Source organism: Miniopterus natalensis, chromosome 6, assembly GCF_054644295.1.
Source record: "Miniopterus natalensis isolate mMinNat1 chromosome 6, mMinNat1.hap1, whole genome shotgun sequence".
Taxonomy (NCBI): Eukaryota; Metazoa; Chordata; class Mammalia; order Chiroptera; family Miniopteridae; genus Miniopterus; species Miniopterus natalensis.
The window spans coordinates 66,934,783-66,958,534 of record NC_142086.1 but is presented as its reverse complement, the minus strand read 5'-3'; the positions used below and the strand labels follow the sequence as shown (position 1 = coordinate 66,958,534).

Below are 23,752 nucleotides of genomic sequence, written 5' to 3'. Positions count from 1 at the left end.
GCTTTGCAGTTCAGTTTTAATATTCACTCTAAGAGTTCAAAGGGTAGCAGTAAGTACAAAATGGTCTGTTTTATAAAGGAAATGGCAGCTTAATATGAAAACCTCATTCTAACCTCAGATGTTAAATCTTTAATGGGGCCACGGTTTGAAAGTGCTGGGACAGTATTTTCCTGTGAGATCTCTGTGGTTTGTGAATGAACAAAGTGGGGATTAATGCAAATTTAGTGTGATATTTACTACTTCTGTACCCTGTATTAAAAAACAACAACACTTGCATGACTCTCAACATTTTAAAACTTGATAACCTAGTCCACAAGGTAATTTTATCAACTGCCAATTTTGGACATGTGCATTTCAGGTTTTCCTTGTGTAGGTAATTTTCACAATGGCCAGTGATTTATGCTTTACTGCATCTGCCATGAAAGCCGGTCATTCCAAAAGGATTTGTTTTGACTTGGTGGTTTGATTCTAGTCTCCAGGGAATCTGAGTGCATCTGCATTTGTCTTTTCAGGGCAGGACAAACAAAACAAAACTGATCTTACAGAAGAAGTTAAAGGTGTAAAAAGCTAATGAAAAGATTATACTCATTAGCTTTTGCTGATATGTTTGCCTCCTCTTGTCCTTTACTTGAATCTTTGTAAGTGAAATTGAAAGGTTGCTGAAAGCTCATCACTCATGTCCATTTGTCTCCTCTGTCCTTGGCGTAAGGTTAAGGCTCAAGATTTTCATGGGTTACTTCACAGCTATTCTTCCTGTAAATTAATCCTTTGCTTTAAACAAACAAATATGTGAATTAAAATATAGCTGACTTTCAACCCCAGTTTATTCTGTGACTAGTACTCTGATCCTGAGACAGGTCAGTGGACATGTTGAGCTCTAGGATGTATCTTCAACGGTTTTCTTATTTTTAAGAAGCTAGCAGAAATTATACATTGATCCATGACAACAAATCATTTGCCTCTAAATAAACTGTGTCAACTACATGTGCAGCACTGGTTTCCTCATCTTGATCAGTAGCTGTGGTGGGCAATTACATATGTCAATGATTCACTAAGAATTTCTAAAAATTAATTATTATTTCATTAATTCATTTGTTTTGGTAGAACAAATCTTTCAAAACATCAAGTCCCTGAGGGGAAAAGTAATTAAATAAACATGTGGTAATGATAATGGCTTAGATGTTATACCTAGGCTAATTTATCTTTTATTTTCAACATCAGTACTGGAATATTTTGATTACTCCAGTTTCTTAAAAAAACTTTTATTTACCAAAGTAATTAAAATGCTTTCTGAAATTGAAGTAGCTAGACTTAATATATTTCAGTTTTGGGTTGGTTACAATACTGGATCATTTCAAATATAGAACCAGCATGTCTTTTCCATAACTTTGTTTGTGCTCTACAAAGTTCTAGGAGTCATGAGAGAAGACCAGCTATACAAAATACCTCTTAGGAGTCTGCAGTGCATTTTTAGTATTGTCTTCCAAGTGTGTTTTTAGATTTTGACATTTTTTATTTTGGTCACTATGGAACTCCTGTTGAATTTAAAAAGAAAAATGGATGAGCCCTGATGGATATACATCCTAAAGTAGGAGTTCAGGCATCTCCTACAAGGTATCACATTTCATCCAGCAAAATGAGATATCATGAAGTATATAAATTGAAGAGGGTTTTATGGAGGAATTTTGGAGAATTCCTAGGAAATCAAATACATGAGACAAGTGGAGAACTGAATTAAAAAGGGGTAACATTAGCTGAGTCATGAAAGTAGATTAAAAATGAAAGTCAGAAAAGGTTGCTTTTAAAAAGGATATAATTGATAGGACACATACTCTATCAAGCAGGTTGATTAGAGTCTGAAGATACTACCGCTAATCTCGGTTTTCCAGTGTTGTTTTTCACATTATATAGATAACAATTCAAATCTAAAGTAATTCAAATATAAAAAATTAACAGTAATACAATATAGGAAAGTAAAAATGTACGGTCCTGGTTCCCTCAGATACCATGTAGTAATGCTTTTGTGTATGTTTATTTATATTCATACACACACATGCAGTTTTACATGAGATTATCTTCTATACACTGTTGTCATGAATGCCCCTCTTTTTTCTTTTTCTTTTTTTTAAATATATCTTTATTGATTTCAGAGAGAGGAAAGGAGAGGGAGAGAGAGAGAAACATCAATGATGAGAGAGTCATTGATCGGCTGCCTCCTGCATGCCCCCGACTGGGGATCAAGCCCGCAACCCGGGCGTGTGCCCTGACCGGGAATCGAACCCTGATCGCCTGGATCGTAGGTCGACGCTCAACCGCTGAGCCACGCCTGGCCGGGCAAGCCCCTCTTTTTTCTTACCCTCCCCTTTCTCTCCAACTTCCTCCCCCTCCCCTCCCCAGAAACAATCTGCTGAATATTCTTTTGTATTTCTGTGGGTTCATGGAGTCATATACATAGCTGCATAACATTCCATGGTATTGATGCACCATAAAATTTTAACCAGCATTTACTGATGGACGTTCACTGTGTTTTCAGCTTTTTGGTACAACAATCAGGGTGCAGTAATGTGGTGCTTCTATTTCTGTGATGCAGATTCCTAGTAGTGAGATTGTTGGGGTCGTCAATGAGTATGTGTTAAGTTTAATATACTTAAGGACCAAAATATGCATTTCAGTTATTTGTAAAATGTTTTGTGGGCCATGGTAATGGCTTCACTCATTTATTTGGTTTGGGTGAATTAAAATCTAGGTGAATGCTAATTGTTATTTCTGGCATGCTAGCATAATAAGGAATGACTTGGAACTTCATCCCAAACCAGAGATCTGATGAATTAAAGTACCAAGGATCAGTTATTGTAAACATGGATTGCTCTTAGTATAGGGTCAAGTTGACTTGATTTGAGACATACTGGGGAATAAAGAAGTCTAGAAAATGAAGCAGATGGCCTTTTAAAAATGGAGAAAAAAATCTCGTCCTAGAGAGAGAAGGGACATGCTAGTAACTGAGAGAAATGCTTGAAGCTAATAATGATTATAAAATTGCTGATCTACTTAAGTCATTTGAAAAATCTCCCTCTAATAAGGAAAAATGAAGAAAGTGAATTTTGACAATTAGGAAGTAGTGAAGAACTTCCTAAAATAGCTATTGATTAAAGGAATCAAAAGGAGTGCTTTGAAGATTTGAACACATGCAAATCAGGCTAGACAGCTGGTGGTGAAATTTTCTCTTTTTTAATTTTATGGATCCAGGCAGAACAACTCAGAGCTTTATTAACTGTATTAACTGATTAATATCACACACAAATCACACCTTATTTGCTCATTATTTATTCCATCTTCCCTTTCTCTGGCCAGTTAAATTATAAGTCAAGTAAATAATGTGCCTAATGATTGGATGCTAAGACACTGGGGTTTTCTTTTTTTTATTATTCATCCTCCCCTCTCTCCTCTCCCCTCTCCCCTCCCCCTCCCCATCCCCCCTCCGTCTTCATCGTCTTCCAGTTAGTCAGTAAATATTTATACACCAGGCTGTATGCTAAGTACTGTACATACCAAAACAAATATGGTATCCATAGCGTAATGGTAAATAGAGACCAGAGATCTGTGATTATAACGTAGCTCACAAGTGATCTGATGGAGGGAGCTTTTGTCTGAAAAGAAAACCGGAGAGGGTTTATCTATGCCATGCTGGGAGATATAAGGAAAGGTTTCTCAGAAGATTTGAAAGTACAAACTACAACTTATTCCTAAAGGTAAACAGTACAATAATATGAAATAGAGCATAGGAAATAGAATATTTTCCAGAGACATGAAGAACACAGCAAGTTCAAGGACTAATAATAATACAAGTAGTTTGCTTGGTGCAATAAGAGATACACATGGGACAAGGCAAAAAATGTGACTTTGTTTATGTCCAGGGCAGCAATTCCTTAGCTTTTGTTCCAGCCAAACCAGCTACTCCAAAGCCTTGTGCAGAGGTGGTTAACCGATTTTGCAGGGACTTTGCTTTCCCTAAGTCCAGCTCCCTGAGCAGACAGTCCAGCAGCCGGGGTTCCTTGAGGGTGCAACAGTACTGGTTGCTACTGTGTAGTCCTGTGCTGGACTCCCCAGGCATCTCCGTTACTTCAAAGGGTGATGCTTATGCACATTAAAAATGGAATGGTGCTGGAATGCTTTATCACCAGTGATATGGAAACGACTTTTCTTTGCAGTGCTCAAATGGAAGCAACCCTGCTGACACCTTGATCTCAAACTTCTAGCTTCTAGAACTGTGAGGCAATAAGCCAATGTAGTTTAAGCCGCTCAGTTTGCAGTACTTTATTGCAGCAACCCTGGCAAACTGATACTGAAAGTTTAGAAAACATTTTCTTTATACTCACTTCATTTCAGCAGTAGGTCTACTCAGACAGCGAAAATGGGGAAAAATTAGCAGGGGGTTTATAAAGAGCAAATCATGCTAAGAAAACTTGATGGATTATTTTAATTGAATTATAAGATTAGTGTGGGAAGAATTAATTTGGAAAAATGCAAAATCATTAATTGAACACGCTTATTAATCTGCAATCCTAAATGAGCATTACTAGAAGATAGTATAAAGTGAAACATAGGTTATATTATGGAGATAAATGGTTATGCATTCATAGCATGAAAAACAGTATAAAATTCAGTGTTGTTTTGTTCGTTGCATGAAGATACACATTGCATTAGTGCCTTAAACCCTCACCATGGTTCTAGCAAGTTCATATCAAGGCAACTGCATTCTGCTTTCCATAACTTGACAGAAGGATATGGCAGTATTGACAGGAGTTGGGACAAATACGTAAAGGGACAGGTAGACCTTTTAGGAGGAAAATGGAGCAATAACTACGTGATATCTTCCCCTGAGCCTAGGGAAGGGGCATCCTGTCGTTTGGAATCCATGTAGAAGATAAACTGCCTGAAAGTGACTTGAAAACAGAAGCTTTAGGAGTGCTTTTACTAGCATACCCTTCCAGGTATGCTTTGCTTGGCCAGTATTAGCAACCATAGATGCAGTTTAAAAAATACTGCATGAGAATTGCCTGATATTGCAAATATGACAACTTAGAATAGAATGACCCGGCACCATCCAGAATTCTTTGATTCCACAGGGTATAATTAGTGATGAACTAGAAAATATTGGAGGTTGATAATAATACAATAACTAGCTTACTCATAAATCATGCTTTCTACATGGTGGGTGCTGTCCTGAATGCTTTCTGTATGTTAGCTCATTTAATACAATGATCCTATAAGGTAAGTGCCATTAATAGTCCCCTTTTGCAGATGGCACACCTGAAGTAAGGAGATGTTAAGTAACTTACCTGAGGTCATACATGTAGTAAATGACAGAGCCAGGGTCTGAACTTGGGCAGTGCGGCTTCCTAGGTCATCCTTTCAACCTCTACGTGATGCTGTTACTTTAAAATATAAGAACTTTCCTGTTTATGAAAAATGTACTCGATGCTATTTTCCTGAAAGGGACATAAGGTACCTATGCTTTACTTTTAGTATTTAAACCTGGTCAGTATTCTAAGAAAATCTTCCTACAAAAAAGATGAGCTAGATGATTCTCTTCATTTAAAGTTTTGCTCAGTATACATATACGTACTGAGTAATGGCTTAAGACCTGTGTAAAAAATATAGAACTCTGCTACTGAAAAGTCTACATTCTGGTTATAGAGACAGGAAAACAAATCATTATAATGTGATGAGTGGTGTTCTCAGAAATATATTAAAAGGGGCACAGGAACCAGGTCATGGTGGGGAGCTGGACTTGGGGAGTTGTGGCAAATAAGGTACCATGCCACTCATTCCTGCCAAGATACATAGTTTGGATCTCAACTCCTTGGATATATCGTGCCACTGGAGATGGTAAATGGGCATTTTATGTGTAAAAGTGTGTTTTAAAGATATAGCTACAATCCAATGGAAAGAGGCTGAAAACCCAAAGGAACAGAAAATCTTATGCCCTTGAAATGGCCAAATTTTGCATGTAGCCATTTTTCCTTTTTTATTGCTAGCTGACAAAAGTTCTTTTTTAATATCAGACTTCTCTTATTCTGTCAGGTACAAAATAATACTTAAAATGGCCGTGTGTGTGTGTGTGTGTGCGTTTTACTATAAGTCTGTTTTCTCTTAAGGAACTTGATAAACATGGTTTGAAAGAAGAAATCCTGTATTTAAAAAGTTATATACTCTATTGCAGAAATTAATATTTTTCTGTATTTTTTGCAATGGTTTATACTTCATATAAATTTGAAGTGTATGGGGTATGTGCCTGTGTGTGGTGAGATCTTACGCTTATTTATATCTGGGTATGGTGAACTACACTAAGGCCACTGCCAGCAATGGCCTTTGGGATGTATCTCTTGGTGTGGGCAGTGCATTTTCATTTCTTAGTTATTTTTGAAGCCATACATTTCTTAACCTGCTGTAAAAACCTACCAGTAATGGCTATGGATGGGATGGAAAATTCCATTCTTGTTTACTAGACATTAGCCTGGCCAATGTTAGAAACTAGTAGTATTATAATCAGTCATTAAAATTCCCAAAGTGATCGGGGTGTTTTATGTTGGGTAAAGATTGATGAATCTTCTCTCCAGGATTCTCTGTTCTTAGGGCTCAGGGCAGTCTGGTGAGACTTCGTTCGGTGGGAGTAGGAGATGGGAGGAAGCACCTGGCCGGCCTGTCACAGGAGGGTCATGGGCTTTTGGAAGGTAATTTAAGAGTGTATTTCCTGAAAGACAAAGCCAAAAGTCAAATTCTATGTACAATAAAGGGAGGGAGAATAGTGAGAGTTGAGAAAATTGAGATACTAGGTGATATTGAAAGTACAAACTTAGCATCTGTGCAGGGCACCCTCTTCCTTACTGGTCAAGCACATTAAGAAGCTGGATGTGCAGGTTTTAATCTGCCTTACTGTATTTCTCAAAATTTATTCTCTAGATCACTGTCCCCATTGGACTTTCAGAAGTGTTAAAGGAAACCAAGTTTGTGTGTTCAAATAAGTTTGGGAAAGTCTATGTTAAGTAGCCTTACATTGTGTTTATTCTTGTAGGACTTTCCAGAGCCTTCGCTGTGCTAATGTGTATGGTGACTCCCTCAGAAGAATATCTAGATTCCTCTGTATTCCAAACCCATGTAACTGCATAGCTTCTTTTATGGGATATCTTGAAGTGGTGTGTGTTTTTTGATAATATTCTTGAAGTATTATTATTTTGTAGAAACCAATTGCTCTGGGGAATATATAATAAATTTAAATTCTCAAATTTAAATATATACATATAGATATTCTCAAAATTAGATATAATATAGCTAAAGCTATTTTCCAATCTGCTAAACTAATAATTATTTATATAGTAGTTAAACACATTTAACAAGGTGGTTTCCCATATGTTATCTTATTTAAACCTCACACCCACTCTGTGAGGGAGTTCATATTATTCCCAAATTAGAAGTGAGGTGACAGAGAGTCCAAAAGCTTAATTGGTTTTCCCAAGTCACAGCATGTTAGTAGCTGAGCCAAGAAGACTTCAACCCAGGTCTTTACTGCAGTGTTTTATGGTGTTGTCCCACAGCCACCTGGGGATAAGCAAGGCTTGCCCTGGGCAGTTTCTGGGCTATGGAATGGATGGAGCAAGTGGGGTTGGGGAATTCTTTCTCATCTTTCTCTATTCAGGCCCTCATGAAGTTTTCATAATTCGTAGTTTTCTCTTTCTTCCCCTTCATCCATCAGAATTTAGTTCCATTGCTATTCCCAGTAAACAACATCAAACTAAAGTATTCATAGATACTGCTGATTTAACATATTTGTATGTAACAGTGAAAACATGAAGCATAGCCTAATGGTGACTGAGTCTGGCAGTCAGCAGGTAGGGCGATCTCGTTGAGTAGGGGAGCTTTGAGGAATCCCTCTCAACGTCCTGTGCAGGCTACTGTTTACTCCCGTTTCGGCTGGAGAAGCAGAACTCTGCCCCTTTCAGGCAAGTACTGATGTTGGCGGCAGGCCACGTCATTGTTACCAGCGAGCAAAAGAGCCCCTGCTATGTTTGTTCCAGGCCCCTAATGCCCAGGTCTGGGGTTCTGACCAGGCATTCTGCTGCACTTAACACCTCCCGCCCTCCTTCCCTGGTCTCCACACATATTCTACTAAACTAGCTTCCTTAATCTCTATTTTATTGACGTTCAAAGTGCCTAAGGGCATAGTTACAACCATAATAAGTATGAGGTAAGTGCCCCAAATCAAAGGCGTATGAGAAAATGAAGATGTGTAATAAAGAATTTAACCTTATGCAAAAAGTCTTCTACCCTTTGGCCTCAGCTTCTGGGAGGTAATCTCTAAGCCCTTGGAATAGCATGTTTGATAGGAACATCTTCATTTGCTAGGGACCTTGGGTCAATGGATAGTCTAACAATATGATTTAGGGTGGGGGCTGGAGACTCGAGACTGAAATCAACCAAGTGGGCAATTAATCATTGAATCGATCATGCTTATATAGTGGAGTCTCAATAAAAACTGAACACAGGGCTCAGCTGAGCTTCCCTGACTGGCAGCAGTCCATGTGCACTGTCACAAACTGACTCCAGGAAAGGGACATGTTCTGATTCCACAAGGAGAGGACAGGGGAAGGTCCACCTCTAGTACTCCCCAACTCTGTCCTGTGCACTTACTTCCTTGCCTGGTTTTAATACAGTAGTTTTGAATGATTTCTGTGGTCCTTCTAACGCATTACTGAACATGAGGGCGGTTTGGGGAACCTCCTGAACTTGCAGTTGGTATCAGAAATAAGGGTGGTCTTTTGTGCAGACTGTCTCCTCTAATCTCTCAGCTGGCCAGAACTCTCTCAGAAGGAAGTCTTTTCTCTTTTTTCTTCTGCTTCATGAATAAAGTGCTTTGGGTCTCTCTTCTACTTCCTCCTGAGTATGGGGCACAGGGAAAATCAGTAGCACTCTGTGGCTGCTCAGTTGTGCAGGGTGGTACTGGACGATGGGTTTCCTTATCATTGATGAAGAGCAATAGTGTCTAGACTGCCTAAGTGGTTTGAAAGTAATGGCTTAACCCACCCATTTATTGAATGAGATGGCAAACCACAGAAGACTAGTGCAAAAATAACAGCTTCATAATGTTAGTTCCAAACAACGCTGGAGACTGGGGGAGGTTGAGGGGGAGGAGAGTAAAGTAGATGAACCTGAAGTTTTAAGAGCCTGCCAGAATTCTGAATGCACATTTGTTGCAGTCATTGTAATGGTTTAAAAGTGGTTTTAAAGACTGTATGCTAAAGAATACTTAACAACTGGAGATTTAGTTATGTAATTTAAAGGCTATTTTTCCATTTTGACAGAAGAGATGATATGTTTTGTTCTGTTGTGTGTTCTAGTGACCCCTGCCTAGCTTTCATTTATCACAAATAATCTTCTCAAGGATACTGCGATTGCTGCAGTGTTGAGATGCTTATATTACATCTAACCTTGGAGAAGGGTCAAAATAAATCTGTGAATTAAGTATGAATATGTTACAGATGGCCGAAGAGCGTGTCAGGAATACCCAAAGAGAAAACACAAACTATTTTCCCCTACAGCCAGCGCACAAGTTGGTGTGGCTCCTTTTCCATCTACTTAGAGCTCAGTAGGGAAATACTGTCCTTCATTTTAGTCCCAATTTGGGTAAGTATCCTCTGTGGACAGAGCACCCCTAATAGAGTAGAGAAGGCATGTGGTTGCTGGCCTTGGGTTACTCACATATACGAAGAGGAAATATTCAGATGAGGCATCAGCTGTGATGATCTCCACTTATCCTGAAAAAAAAAGCACAATGAAAACTTAAATGCCTTAACTATATATATGTACGGTTAGCAATGGGCTAGAGAAGGTCTGGGCGTCAGGTAACCTCAATGGTAACTTCATTGTTGACTTAGAGAATTATGGATAATTTCTGATGGCAACTATGGTGGGAACCACGTTGCAACAGGATTCAAGAGAAAGGGCGAGCAAGGTGGAAATTAAAGTGGAAAGGAAGCAAATCGGATGAAGCACTCACACTGGAGATGATGGGAATTAACACTAATGTGCCAGTGTAAGAAATAGAAAAGGTAACATAGTGGGCATATCTTGAAAATGTGGTGCAAAATCCTTTTTCCTTTTCCATTTTTTTCTTTCATTTAGACATTATGACTATGGCACAATTGAGGAAGGAAAACGTTTTTGCTACTAGTGTCCCTTGAAACAATTATTTTATGACAAGCAGTGATTAAAATTTTATAAATAATTTAGGGCAAAAACTATACATTAGGGTTAAGAAGGCTTTTCATAGCTAGTTAATAAATAAGAAAAGTTAGATAGTAAGAAAATTAAAGTTGAATAAATCCAGTATTTAGTAAACAGGAAATGATAGATGACGTTTTGTGTGATTCAGTTGTTATGTACTGAAAAAGAATGAAGGCGGCTTTAATGAAGTCACTGACACGATGATACTTAAACGATAGCTCTGCTACGCTATTGAAGATGTCCATCCATTCATTCATTCATTCATTCAACAAATCATTGTGCCAGATATGTAGTTTGATCTTTTGACCACAAAAGTGAAATACTCTTAATGGTTAAGAAATGTTCTTGGTGATCAGGAAAAATAACCGGTTAAGTGCCTTCTGAAGTTTTAAGCATAATTTAGTAATCAATATTTCATTGACTTTTAAAATATTTTGAAGTATTTCTAAAATATATGTGACCTTAAGTTTATCATATCTTAGAATAAGAAGACTCTTCATTATAGATCAATTGTATTTCACTATAATGGAATAGTAGAGGTGGAGTTCCAGAAAAATAAGGGCAATAACAACAATCAAACAACCTTTCAAAAATCAAGAAAGTGGTCTCTGTTGTACCCAAATGTCCAGTGTACTCAAAATCTTCCCCCTTTGTTTGAAAAGGTATTGTCTGACTTTCCTACCTTGTCATGTAGAAATACAGTACAGTAATATACTATCCTGGAGCTGTTGAGTCCTGGGCAGAGTAATCAGGCTGGACCAAAAACAGGCTCACAGGAAATTTCTTTGTGGCTTTAAACTACAACATGGTCCTTCTGCATTCAATTGATCTTAGTTGTGAAATGTTGCCTGTGGGAACCAGCTGGGGATCGGTAGGTGAGACTCAGTATTGTGATTCTAATCCGTCTTTTACATTAAAGACAGTCTCTTGAGATCTGATCCTTGACAAAGAGACTACGTGTGCCGTTTTTTACGGAGTTACACAAACATTTTCGCTAAGCAAAAAGAAAATGCATGAAATCCAATTTCAGAGGCTTAAAGTGGCTACTTCTTCAGGTTATTCATTTTTTGGACATGACATTAAGCCTACTTTTTAATCACTTTTTTAGCAAAAGAAAAGAACTTTCTTCCCAGGAAGTTTCCTCCCATTAAAGAGGTACACCTAGATTATGAATGGCCACGTGATAGGATTGGTATAAAGGGGATTGCAAAGATAGACTAAGTAGTAGAGAAAAAAAATGGCTTTTAAGACTACTTCACTGTCTAAGGTTTTATGATCTCTAGATGGTGATTTTGAGGCTAAAACTGAACACTATCATCTTTGTATCTGGCCCCCAGCAAGGGGCCAGAAACAAACTGAGCTTTAAATGTGCATGTTGAATGAGTGAATTAATGGATTGATCTGAATTTTATTTAGCTTGTTGTGTAGTTTTACATTTGAGGCTACCAAGTTAGGCTTCAAAGGCAGTTTACTTTTCTTTGAGTTATGATGCCAGCATTTTAGGTCCCTGTCTCAGAATGAACAGTACGGCAAGGTTGTGGCTGTCTCATCCGCCCAGCTGGGCTTTTCCCTGAATAGGTAGCTTAGTCTCCCTTTATACCAGATGACCCAATCAATAGTGTTATCTTTTGAGAAATAAACTTTTTACTCAAATAAAACATTCATGTCAATCAATCATTAAACACTGACGTATGTTTCTAAAGATGGAAAAACTTGAGAGCAAATTCTAAAGAAATATAAATATCTAGCTTTGAGGGAAATGCCATCACTAAATTCCAGAAGCAACTAATCCCTGCCTAATCCCACTCTCGTATCTTCCCGGGGATTAAGTAAGCAATTCATTCCACAGTTTTCTTGGAGTTAACAATCTTCCCAGCTGCATTTGTGGTTCTGCAGTGCTTTGGGGCCACAGAGCAACTTGGGCATCAAAGCTTTTATTTCAGCCTTTGATCTTTCTCTTCAGGTTAGACCTTTTTCTGCCTGCTTGCAATTTCGCAAAGAGAAGGCATTAATAATTTGCCATTGGAGGACTTCCAATTTTGTTCTTGTTTCTTTGTCTATTCTGCAACTTTTTTTTTTTTTTTCTCCCAAGGAGAAACAGCCTTTTTTTTTTGACATTATGTGCTTGGTTTTAGTAACTCGGAGGAGAATTACAGCATCCCTCTGGTTGTCTCTCCTATGGGTCCCCCATGTTAGCATTTTCACTCCACCTGACCTGTTTCTCTTGCCTAAGCCCTAACCCTTTCTAGCCAGTAGTTGTGAAATTACTGTACATTGAGTTAAGATTCCATTTTCACAACTCTTACAGGTTTATAGCAGTTGTAATGGGCAGTTTTAAGGCATAATTTTTTTTAAAAAAAATCTGATTTCCCTTGTGCCTGTAAACATTTAAGCAGAATACAATTAAGCTTTAAAATATAGACTTTACAGATTACTAAATAATAATCTTAAATGATTTCTCTTCCATAGTAGGAGCTCAGTGTATACCTTTGAATAAATGAGAGTAAGAATCTGTGGTACTTGCCTTATTTTTCTTTACTGATTTTAGAGCGAAACTGTTGGGTTCAGAGAAGAGAAGAATATACATTTATGGCTCACGCTTCCTTTGTATTTCTCTAGAGGCAACCTTGGTACTTAGATGAAATTGTAATGGACATTTGAAAATGACACCTTTTTCCACATTGGCTTATTTCAGACTGAAACTAGTTGGATGCAAATCTTCCTATCTAATCTTCTTAGTATAAATTTGCCTTTGATGTCGTGGTTTCATAGTCTAAATGTGCATCTCTCTCATTATGCTCTGGCACACTGGTGTTTGGGGAGGCATTTTCATTTCCTGTGCTGGCTTGACTCGGGGTTGGAGGGGAGGGATTGGTCTAACAGATGCCCCTGCTTGATACCGCTCCCAAACTCCTGCGTGTATTTAATGTCATGCCTGTGTCTGCGGGCATAAGCCTTCGGAAAGCATCTATGCCCAGGCTGCCCTAGTGGCATTCTTCATTTTCACTTCTGCCCCTTTAGGGGGCCTCTCATCAAAGAGGCATAACTACAAAGCATTTGCTAGTTTCTGTCGGCAATTTAAATTCACACCAAATTTCTGTAATTAAAGCATTTTTTTTCCTCCAACTACTCTGACATAATGACATTATTGTCATCTTTACTGACACTTTTCAGGTTAAAATGTGAATGCTGAAAGACCGAGGTTATAATTAATCTGATTCTTGAAGATAGACTGGTATGACGATACCAGTTTAAATGGCAGAAATCTTCTAGCCTGGCTATGTGCTTTATAAGACAGGCCTTATCCAATACTGGAAACATAATTTTATATTTGAGAACAAGAAGGAAACAGACATATTTTGAAGGTAAAACATTTGACATGAAAAGGAGGAACTGAGAGAGATTAATTTGAAAAAGGCTAAGATGTGAGGGGGAAAAAGCCTGCCAGTTTTGTTTGTTGTTCTTCAAAGGTATTTCTCCAGGCTGGTAGCAGTTGCAAGAGGACTGATTAATCGCGCGGAGTGGCTTTATATTTTCTGTATTGAAATGGGTGGCTACTGGGCATGCACACAGGACCTATGCACTAGGGCCAGGCCACGGTGCTCGTTCATTTTAATGTAAACCTCTAGGTGCCCTCCAGTTTCGTACCCGTATTAATGTTAAAATATACTTGGCATCTACTATGTGCTGTGCAATAGTATAAGCATTTTAGAAGAAATTAGCTTGCATTTTTCTTTTAATGAAAATGGAAAAACCAGACCGGTGACACATTAATGCATGTACCTCCATAGCGGTTCTATGAAAGAAGCATTTATTTAATTAATTGATTTGTTGGGGTGACATTGGTTACTAAGATTATATAGGTTTCAAGTGCAGATTTCAATGATATATGATCTATATATTGCATTGGGTGCCCACCACCCAAAGTCAACTCTTTATCTTCCGTCACCATATACTTGGTCCTTGTTACCCTTTACTGTCCCCCCACCCCCTTTCCTCTGGTAACCGCCATACTGTTGTTTATGTCTATGAGTTTCATTTTTATATCTCGCAAATGAGTGAAATCATATGGTTCTTAGCCTTTTCTGAGTTATTTCACTGAGCATAACATTCTCAAGGTCCACCCATGTTGTTGCAGATGGCAGTATTTCGTCTTTTCTTATGGCTGAGTAGTGTTCCATGGTATATGTGTACCACAGCTTCTTTACCCAGTCCTCATGGAAGGAAACATTTCGTTTTTCTCTTGCCTTTGGAGGTTAAAGTGACTTCTAGCCAACAGGAATGTCTTCTGTAGATCTAAAGAGATGTTTTAGGCTTTTATCACATTATAAATTGTAGTCCGTGCCATTTATCAGAAACTGTTTTATTACTTGAAAGTGTACTTGCCCCAGATTCCAATGCTTGATGGAGCCTGTTTAAAAGTAAGGATCTTCTATTACTTTTCACCATTTCCAAAAAGGAAACAGCAAAATGGTGATTGAAAGATTGTCAGCTGGCAAAGTTCCAGCGGTAATAGTCCATCTTGAAGAAGCATTCACAAGTTTCTGGAGCTTCTGCCGCTGTTCATTCGAAGATTCAGGGAGATACTGCCCGAAATAGCAAACAAAGGCACTGCAGCCTACAGGAGAATTGGGATTTCATTGTGTGCGTCAAAAGTAAATGAATTCAAGAGTAACCACTTGAACAGGAATTCTCCCTTAATGTCTTTGGTGCAAAAATGTGCTCAGATTGTATTGGCTCTGAAGAGTAAAACTCGAAGTAAATTACTTCCTAGCTGCTAGCTTTCAAGTGCGACTGACTCAAAGTGCAAGCTAACCTTGTAAAAGTGGAACAGAGAAGAGAGTAGTCTGCATTTTCCTCCTAATCAAAATTGAAGGGAAAGTCTGTGTGAGTAGCACAGTAGCACCAAGATTTCTGATGGCAGAAATTTGTAAATAGACATAAACATCCCATTGTGAGCCTCAACAAGAACCACTTAAGTGTCCTGTATACATTTTCAAGCAATTTTTATTTGGATTAAAGGGTCTAGGAAATGGTTTTGAGGTGTAAACACTGATGTTTATAGAGAGTAAACTGTTTTCTTTGAAGGCTTTTCAAGTATCTATTCAGCAGCCATGTAATTATGTAAATTTGTCAGGGACAGTTAGAAGCCAGGACTAATGAAACAGTAGGTCACAGGTTCAAACATGGTCTGGGCCAGTACATTTCATCCAAAGAGGAGCCTCTAGCATGGCCCAGCGAGCATCTCTGAGGCTGTGCGTCACCGGCTTGGCTTCTTTGTTCTCAAGAGGATGGAGTACATAAAATTAAAATCCCTTTCCCAGGAAATCCACCTGAACTGTATGGCGGGTGCATCCTTTGTATCTCAACAGGTCGAAGTTAATAAAATACACATTTTGGAAGGGAGAGAGCTGCTGTTTTTAACGTGTGAATCTGAGCATGGTAGAATGCACATGAAATAAACAATTCAGGGCATCTTTGTCATGTGATTTCCTTTGAATGAGTTTAGGAAATCTGTTACTTCACTCACAGATTTACTCCAAGGGGCTGCACACTTCTTGAATTGCTTCTGCCTTTTTGCTATATGTAATGTTGAGGCAATGATGCCTCGTTTTAGGGTTGTTGAAAGGGTAGAATGAGATAATGTATGGGAGTACCCAGGCCTGGCAGGTAGTAAGTACCAGATAAGTTGCGCCCGTTGTTATTATTTTCAGGAGTCTCCAACAAATACCTGCATTAACAAACATGACTTTGAAGCATTGATATGAATTAATGAAAACACCACCATTTACATGGTTTTGTGGACCTCAGAAATTTGACATGCCCCACTGCGTGGTAGCAGATAGTTCAGGTTTCAGTGAAGGCTTCTTTCACCAATAGTATAATCTGGTTCGTACCAGGTGTTGAAGAGCCAAGAAGTAGGCACATATAACATGCAATGCTTGGATAAAAATGTGTTAGAAATTTAGGAAGCATTTGGAAATGAACTCCAATGGATAAACAAATTTATTTCAAGAGCTACCAGAAGTTGTTTAGCAGAGTGAGTGAAAGAGGGGGCAAAAGAAATGCAGACTGCATAGACCAGCAAAGAGAAATATCTTTTGCAGAGACCAGCAAAAAGAAATATCTTTTGCAGATACTTTTTTCTGATGGGTGGATGGGCAGTCAATTAGAGCAGTGTATTCAAAAGGGCATGGGTTTAGAAGTTCTAAGCTCAAGCCCTATTTGTTATAAAACATTTGTATTTTCCTTGGGAAGCTGACTTGATTTCCTGGGCATTATCATCCTTCTGACAAGGAAGAAATTAAACTCGATTTCTAAAGTCACTTCCTGATCTCATATTCTGTGGGCTCTGTGGATCTGAGAGAGGCAGGCATTAGTGCAGGTCGTTCGCTGTGCCAGAAGCAGCAGCTTTCATGCTCCTCTCATCTTGCTGAGAACCCATCCTAAGTAAACCTAAGTAGTTGACCTGCTGGTGATCAGAATGATAAACATTTGGGTTCTCAAAGTACAAAACCAGGGGTGAGGGGGAATTGTTCGTTAGACAGCCAGAAGCCCTGTCCAGGGCCCTCAGCTGGCTGGAGCGTCTCCCATACACCAGGAGCTTGCGGGGTTGATTCTTGGTCAGGGCACGTACCTAGGCTGCAGGTTTGAACCGGAGGCAACCAATTGATGTTTCTCTCTCACGTCAGTGTTTCTCTCTCTCCCTTCCTTTCTCTCTAAAATCAATAAACATATCTCAGGTGAGGATTAAAGAAAAAACACAGCCAAGAATATCTGAAGCTTCAGGGTGGAATGGGACATAGTGTTTAGCTGGTTCACTAACCAAAAATAAAAAAAGGAATGAAACATGGTCATGATAGCTTTGTTGATCTGCTGTAGAAACTGAGAAGACTAAGAGAAGTTGAGAAGGACAAAGAGAGGAAACAAAGTGGCTCAAAGGGAGGAAAAGGAGTGGGGATCGAAAGTGTAGGATGGAAGCAGAGTTGGTCAAAAAGGATTAGAGGATTAGAATTGACCTCTTTCATTCCTGCTTCCTCTCCCTGCAGCAGATGTAAATATCAATTGTAGAATTCTTTCCCATTGAGCCCATATTTGGCTTCAGGATCCTTCTGAACACAGAATTCCACGAGTCAACAGGAATCAGCACATTGAAATTGCAGTTTGGAATTAGAGAATGAGTTCAAGTTCATAAGTGGTGAGCTTTTCAGGCTTCAGTGCCAGTTTTTCTGTCTTCACTAAGTCACAATTATTTTTCTGTTCTCTCAAATCCTATAGCATTTTAATGTCTGTCAGTTACTTGGCACTTCCGCCCCTTTTGTGGTCAGTAGTTTATTTGTGGTCTGTGTCTTGTCCTTCCAGCTAGACGTAAACTCTTTCAGCCTGAGGTCATGTCTTACATTTCTTTGCTTTCATCACAGTATATACTCGACACGAAAAGTTCATGGTTTATTCGTGACTGTATCTTTGTATTTTGTTTAATTCAGAAAATTATGTGACCAATTTTGGTAAAGTTTTTATAAGTAGTTCAAGTCAAAGTTTTAGCACCAAAGGAAATGATCTATAATGTATATTTCATTGACTATTTTGAACACTGAGAATATTATTAGAACAGACTAATCAACAGAGAAACATGGTGATTTGTGGAGTGCTGTAAGTCATTTACTAGTGTCCAGATAGGCACATGTGCCCCAGAACAAAGGGCAAATCCACAGAAAAATCTCAGTACCTTCTGGCACATGTGAGTACCCATTATGATTGGGGTTATTGACAGAGCTGAGATGGGATCTCAGGTTGCTTAACTTCAAGTCTTAGCTTCCTGAAATCCCAGGAAAGGTGTGTTCTGATTTCCTTCTGCTGGAATTTTCCAGTTGCTGAATTTGATGGAAAACCTATCCCCAGAATATTACTGCATGAGCTTTTTAAATGACAGAGTCTTTTCTTCCTCAATAGTACAGATGAGACACTAATAACTCATTTGTTGAGCTCTTAATTTTTGCAGGCACTGTTTAAAGCATGTTGCATGTAAACTGCATATTTATTCCCTGCACTGTGTCTATGAAGTAAATACTCGGTATCACTTCGTAAAGCTGAAGCACAGAGTAGTTGTGTTCTTTTCCCAAGATCACACAGCTAGTAAGTAGAAAGGCGTGGATTCAGAGGCAGCCTGGCTCCATAGTCCAAGCACTTCAGCACTGTACTCTGTCTTTCAGGTGAGTACAAGTCCCAGAGGGCTTACCTTTATTAGCTAATCAGCACTAGCTAATGTTCTTTGCTGCTCTGAATGGTGGTGAACAGAAGGTACACTTTCTGGAAAGGGAGCATCCCATATAGACTACTTCATCCTTGAGTTTGAGGCAGTATAGAGTGCAGTGTGGTTAAAGAAGTATCCTGGAAACAACCATGAGTGAGTTCTTCAGATTTCCAGTTGGTGACTTGGGAGGAGTTACTTTCTCTCTCTATACCTTAGTTTCTTCCTCTGTAACATGGAAAAAGAGACAGGTCTTACCTGATAAGATCATCAATTTGGTTAAATGAGAAAAATCTGTTTAAATTACTTGATACTATTCCTGACATGTAGCAAGCATCCAATAAACATTGTTGTCATCGTCATCATCATCATCATCATAGTCATCACCATCATTATCATGGTCATCGTCACTGATTTGGCAGACAGGCAGCTATGCTGCAGTGTCTGGCAGCCAGGCACATTCTTCATAGGACAAAACTGTATGTGCATCTATATCTACAAGGACATACTGACCATAACAAATAATTAATGACCTAGTGACGATCCAATGAAGGTGATACTACTTAATGTCCACTCAGTGCCTTATATATAAGAGGGAAAAGTCGTGGTATATTTTAGAAATATTTCTATTTAAAAATTACATTCAGAGTATGAAAGTTTACAACTTAGCTATTTAGAAATCTTTTTTTTTACTTAAAATAGTTCATTCTCAAAAAATTCCAACTAACTTGTACTACTATTTTAACATCCAAATGTAGTATAGATTAACAGTTAAATCACAAAAAAATAAATACCCAGGAAGACAGAAGGGCATGATTTATCCTATAGCTATTCTGTGGCCAAGTAAGTACTGTGATAATCCTTTGATGGTTGTTGTAAATCGGGGTTGGGGGATGGGAGATGAATGCAGCCATCAACCCCAGATGTATCCTACCGGGGAGGGGGGCCCAGAGTTTGGCAGAGCTCCTGTCTTTATGCTTATCATCTGTGTAACCTTAGAAAAATGACTTAACTTTTGTCGGCCTGTTTTGTTGAACATAGAATGGAGACTATGAGTCCCACCATGTACAGTTAAAATGAACATTATGCTGTATGCTAAATACCTGATATATGAGAGATCACATATTCAACAAGTATTTACAGAGCACCAACTATTATCATGTGCTGCCTCTCAGAAATGGTAGCTATTCTTATGATTTAGAGTGAACATGCCACACACCATGTTGTTAAAACACAACTCTCCCATTGCTAAGAAAGGAAATGAAAAAGACTGCAGGTCTTTTGAAGTGCATGCAGTGGGAGAGGGTTGTGCCTCCTTAAAATGCCTACACTTGTGTGCATCTAAGTTCTGGTAAATAGGTATAGAAATGGCCAACGTTATTGAGACAGAGTGGACTTTAAAACCTAAGCTTTTTAAAACTACTGATAGTGAGGGAGAAGTCTTAGCAATTGGTGAATCAAATCACCCAGATGTGAACGGGCCAGGATGAAATGGGACTTATTCCACTGTAGGATTCAGAAGACCACCAGCAGGTGACACCTGACCAAAATGTCAGTAGAAGAATAGGAATCAGAAGACATCCAAACAGAAGTGTTTCCCCTGAGCTAGTCTTGCTTAATAGGTGAGGATATCAGTCCACACTGAACCCTGTTATCTTCTCTGTGAGGCTTGCCAGCCCTTCCTGTCTAAAGCTTCACCCCCCATTCCTGATACTGCTTGTACTTCCTGTCCCCTACTCAACTTCATTTTCTCCTTAGCATTTAACACTGTCTAATGTACTCTATATCTTTTTTCACTGTGTAGCCCACCAAAATGGAAACTTCTTTAAGGATAAAATTTTTGTCTCTTTTGCCCACTGTTGATATCCCAGTGCCTAGAATAGTATCTTGCACATAGGAATCACTCAGGATATTTGTTGAATGAATGAGACCCTTACAGTTTATATTTGCATAATTCTTAGTTATTGTGAGTGTATATTCAACTTAAGCAAACTGTGACAGTTCATCGCCTAGTGTTTATTTTGTCAATTTAAGTCTATTTTTGACCTTGTAAAGTTCTTTTTAGTATCGAGAAGAAGAAATGGTGTATCAAAGCCTGATGCTCATAGCAAAGGATCCTGTGTCCCGAGTAGGTAGACCAGACAAAGGCCCCTTCCACTGAATGTCATCTGGAGAAAACATCATTTTAACGTGCCTTGACAATGTATAAAGAGTAACAAACCATATACATTTCATGGGGTGAAGAAGTATGAAAATTAGCTTATAAATCATAGGACACTCCAAATAGTTTAGAGGGTGATTATTGGATGTCAACTTTGTCATCAAGCATTCTGAGACTGGCAACATTCTGTTTATGCCTCTCAATCTTAGGACTCACGAGACCTGTGATGGCAGGAGAAGGAGAAACAGTCTTGTGGGATCCAGATCAAAGGGCTGTCCATGACAATTTCTCTCTGTCACTTTGCTCTGTGACAGTTAATTATTTTCAGTTATGCTATTAATACTTTAGACATCATTGCCAATGTTAACTAGGAAATATACATTTTTCTTTCCTAATATGTGACTAAAAGAAAAATTATATTGAATTCTTAAAGGTAAATATTCTTATATTGAGGGACATGCATCTTTGAATTGGTAATTGGTTTGATCTAAAAATTCAGTAAACACTGGCCGGGTGTGGCTCAGCAGTTGAGCATCAACCTGGGATCCAGGTGATCTGGGTTTGATTCCCGGTCAGGGCACATGCCCGGTTGCAGGCTTGGTCATTGACTCTCTCATCATTGATGTTTCTATCTCTCTCTCTCCCTCTCCTTTCCTCTCTCTGAAATCAATAAAGATATATTAAAAAAATAAATAAATAAAAATTCAGTAAACAGTCACTGTGATAAGCAGAATAATGGCTCCCCAAAGATATTTATGTCCTAATCCCCACAACCTGTGAATTTATGTGGCAAAAGGGACTGTGCAGCTGTGATTAAGGTTAAGGATTTTCAAATGGGGAGATTATCCTGGATTATCTGTGTGTGTGTGATCTAAACACATCAATCTTTAAAAGTGGAGAACTTTTCCCAGGTGTGGTTGGATAAAACAACTTGAAGATGCTGTTCTGCTGGCTTTGAAAATGGAGGAAGAGGCCACTAGCCAAGGTAAGCAGGCTGCCTCTAGAAGTTGGAGAAAAGCAAAGGAACTAATTCTTCTCTGCAGCCTCTGGAAGGAACCCTGCCTTGCCCACAACTTCACTTTAGACCGGTGGGACCTGTGCAGGACCTGTGACCTACAGAACTATGAGATAAATTTGAGTTGTATTAAGCCACTAATTTTGTAGTAATTTGTTTCAGCAGTGATAACAAATTAATGCTGTCACTGTTGAATAAACTATAGTTATAACAGGTTGTAGTGATATTTGTCTTTTTATTTATTTTAAAACTATTAGTCTAAAAATAAAAGAATTGTTGCACCTGTGGAAGTAAGCATGTTAGTACAGAGCATTTTCCTTCCTGCCAATAATGCCAAATACTAATTAAATGGCTGACAGTAATGTGCATTTTGGGCTAAGTACTCCAATGGTGCCATCACAATTTAAAAATCAGATGGTTTTGAAATATTTGAACTGAGACAGATTATTTTAAAGTTAATGAGAACATATTTCTTTTGTACTGTTAGTTCAAATGATATGAAAGTATTTTGATATTGTCAAACATTTTAGTGTTTGACAAGTCGTGTTTTTTTTGCATTGTAACTATGCCTGGTTTATATGTTCTGGAGTTAATTTTTCATGAGCTAACTTGTCAGTTAACATGAGCTTTTGTAAGTGAAATGCAAAACTATACCTATAGGTTGAACATAATATTAATGTGCACTAGGTCAAATGGGTAGATAAGTAAGCAGTACACTGCTGTAATGATCTGACTGCATTCCTTTACATGAATAGTGCTTATAACAGTTTAATTCATAGCATTCTTCAGCTCTGAGTTTTGTTTGATCTAAGAAGGCTAGTGAGTTAATTATGTTGTCTAGAAATGGAAAAAGAAACCCACCAACAACCACTAAGATTGCTGCTAATGTTGATATGATTGAATTTGTAGTAGAGGCAACTAAATTTAATTATCTATTTGCAACTTTGTGGTTTCAGCAGCAATTGCTGAGGAATGGATAATGCAAGTAGCCTTCAAAGCCAGTCACATTAGAGATAAAAACCTTGTCATTCAGGCAGACAGCTGACTGAACAAGTATTAAAATGAACAAAGATTTCCCAAGGGAGGTTGCAGACTAAGGTTTGGTTTTGTCTCCTTGGCTTCAATTCAAATATGTCAGAGACACAGGATTTTATTTTTTCTAACTTCATAAAATGTAAGCCATTAGTATTAGAAGTATGTTGGGGGAGAGGATGAGGGTGGGGGCTTTATGTCGCAATCATAGAAACCCTTAGTTGGCCAATTACTCTATCCCTTATTTGGCTCATTTATGGGGAGATATGTAGAAAACATTTTGTAGGTTCTAATTGTCTTAGTGGCATTATCTAAGTACCAGCCTAAATTCTGTCTTGGCTATGACTGAGCTGGCTAAGAGCAATAGTGGCTACTGGGAGCAGAAATCCAATATTTTCCCTCCAAGTCAGGGTTTCTCAACAGCAGCCCTATTGACAGCTTTTGATCAGATAATTCTTTGTTGTGGGGGCTGTCCTGTGCATTGTAGGATATTTAACAGCATCTCTTGCCCCTGTGTACTGAATGCTAGTCGTGCCCTCCCTCGTGGTGAAGACCAAACAATGTCTTCAAATATTGTCAAAAGTGCCATAGGAAGCAAAACCGCCCCTCATTGAGAACCACTGCTATAAATCTATGAGAGGAATATAGGCAAGTTACTCTTGGATGGCCGAACAATTTTTTCATTCTAGCAAGCTCTTGGTGTGGTCAGCTTACTCGTCCATAAGAGGGTAGTTTTTGTGCTTAGTATTTCCCAAGAGAATGGGGTACTTGTAGGAAACACTAACATCTTAGAGTTTGAGTGCCTACACACACACACACACACACACACACACACACACACACACACACACACACTCCCCCACCCCCCCACCCCCCCCAGGCCACTCTACATTAGCTCTGTTTACTTTCATAAGTAATATTCTTATGATACTCTAGAATCTAGACAAAGCATTCAGAAGCATAATGTTGCTCAGCTTAGATCCCGTAGTTGGTGCTGCCTGTCTGCACAGCA

The 23,752-nt window shown here is 38.6% G+C and overlaps 1 protein-coding gene across 1 annotated transcript in view; it reads left to right on the top strand.

Moving 5' to 3' along the window:
- Positions 1–23,752, top strand: part of LOC107539298 (uncharacterized) — a 480,399-nt gene that overhangs the window by 60,806 nt on the left and 395,841 nt on the right. The gene's annotated exons all lie outside the window — the stretch shown is intronic.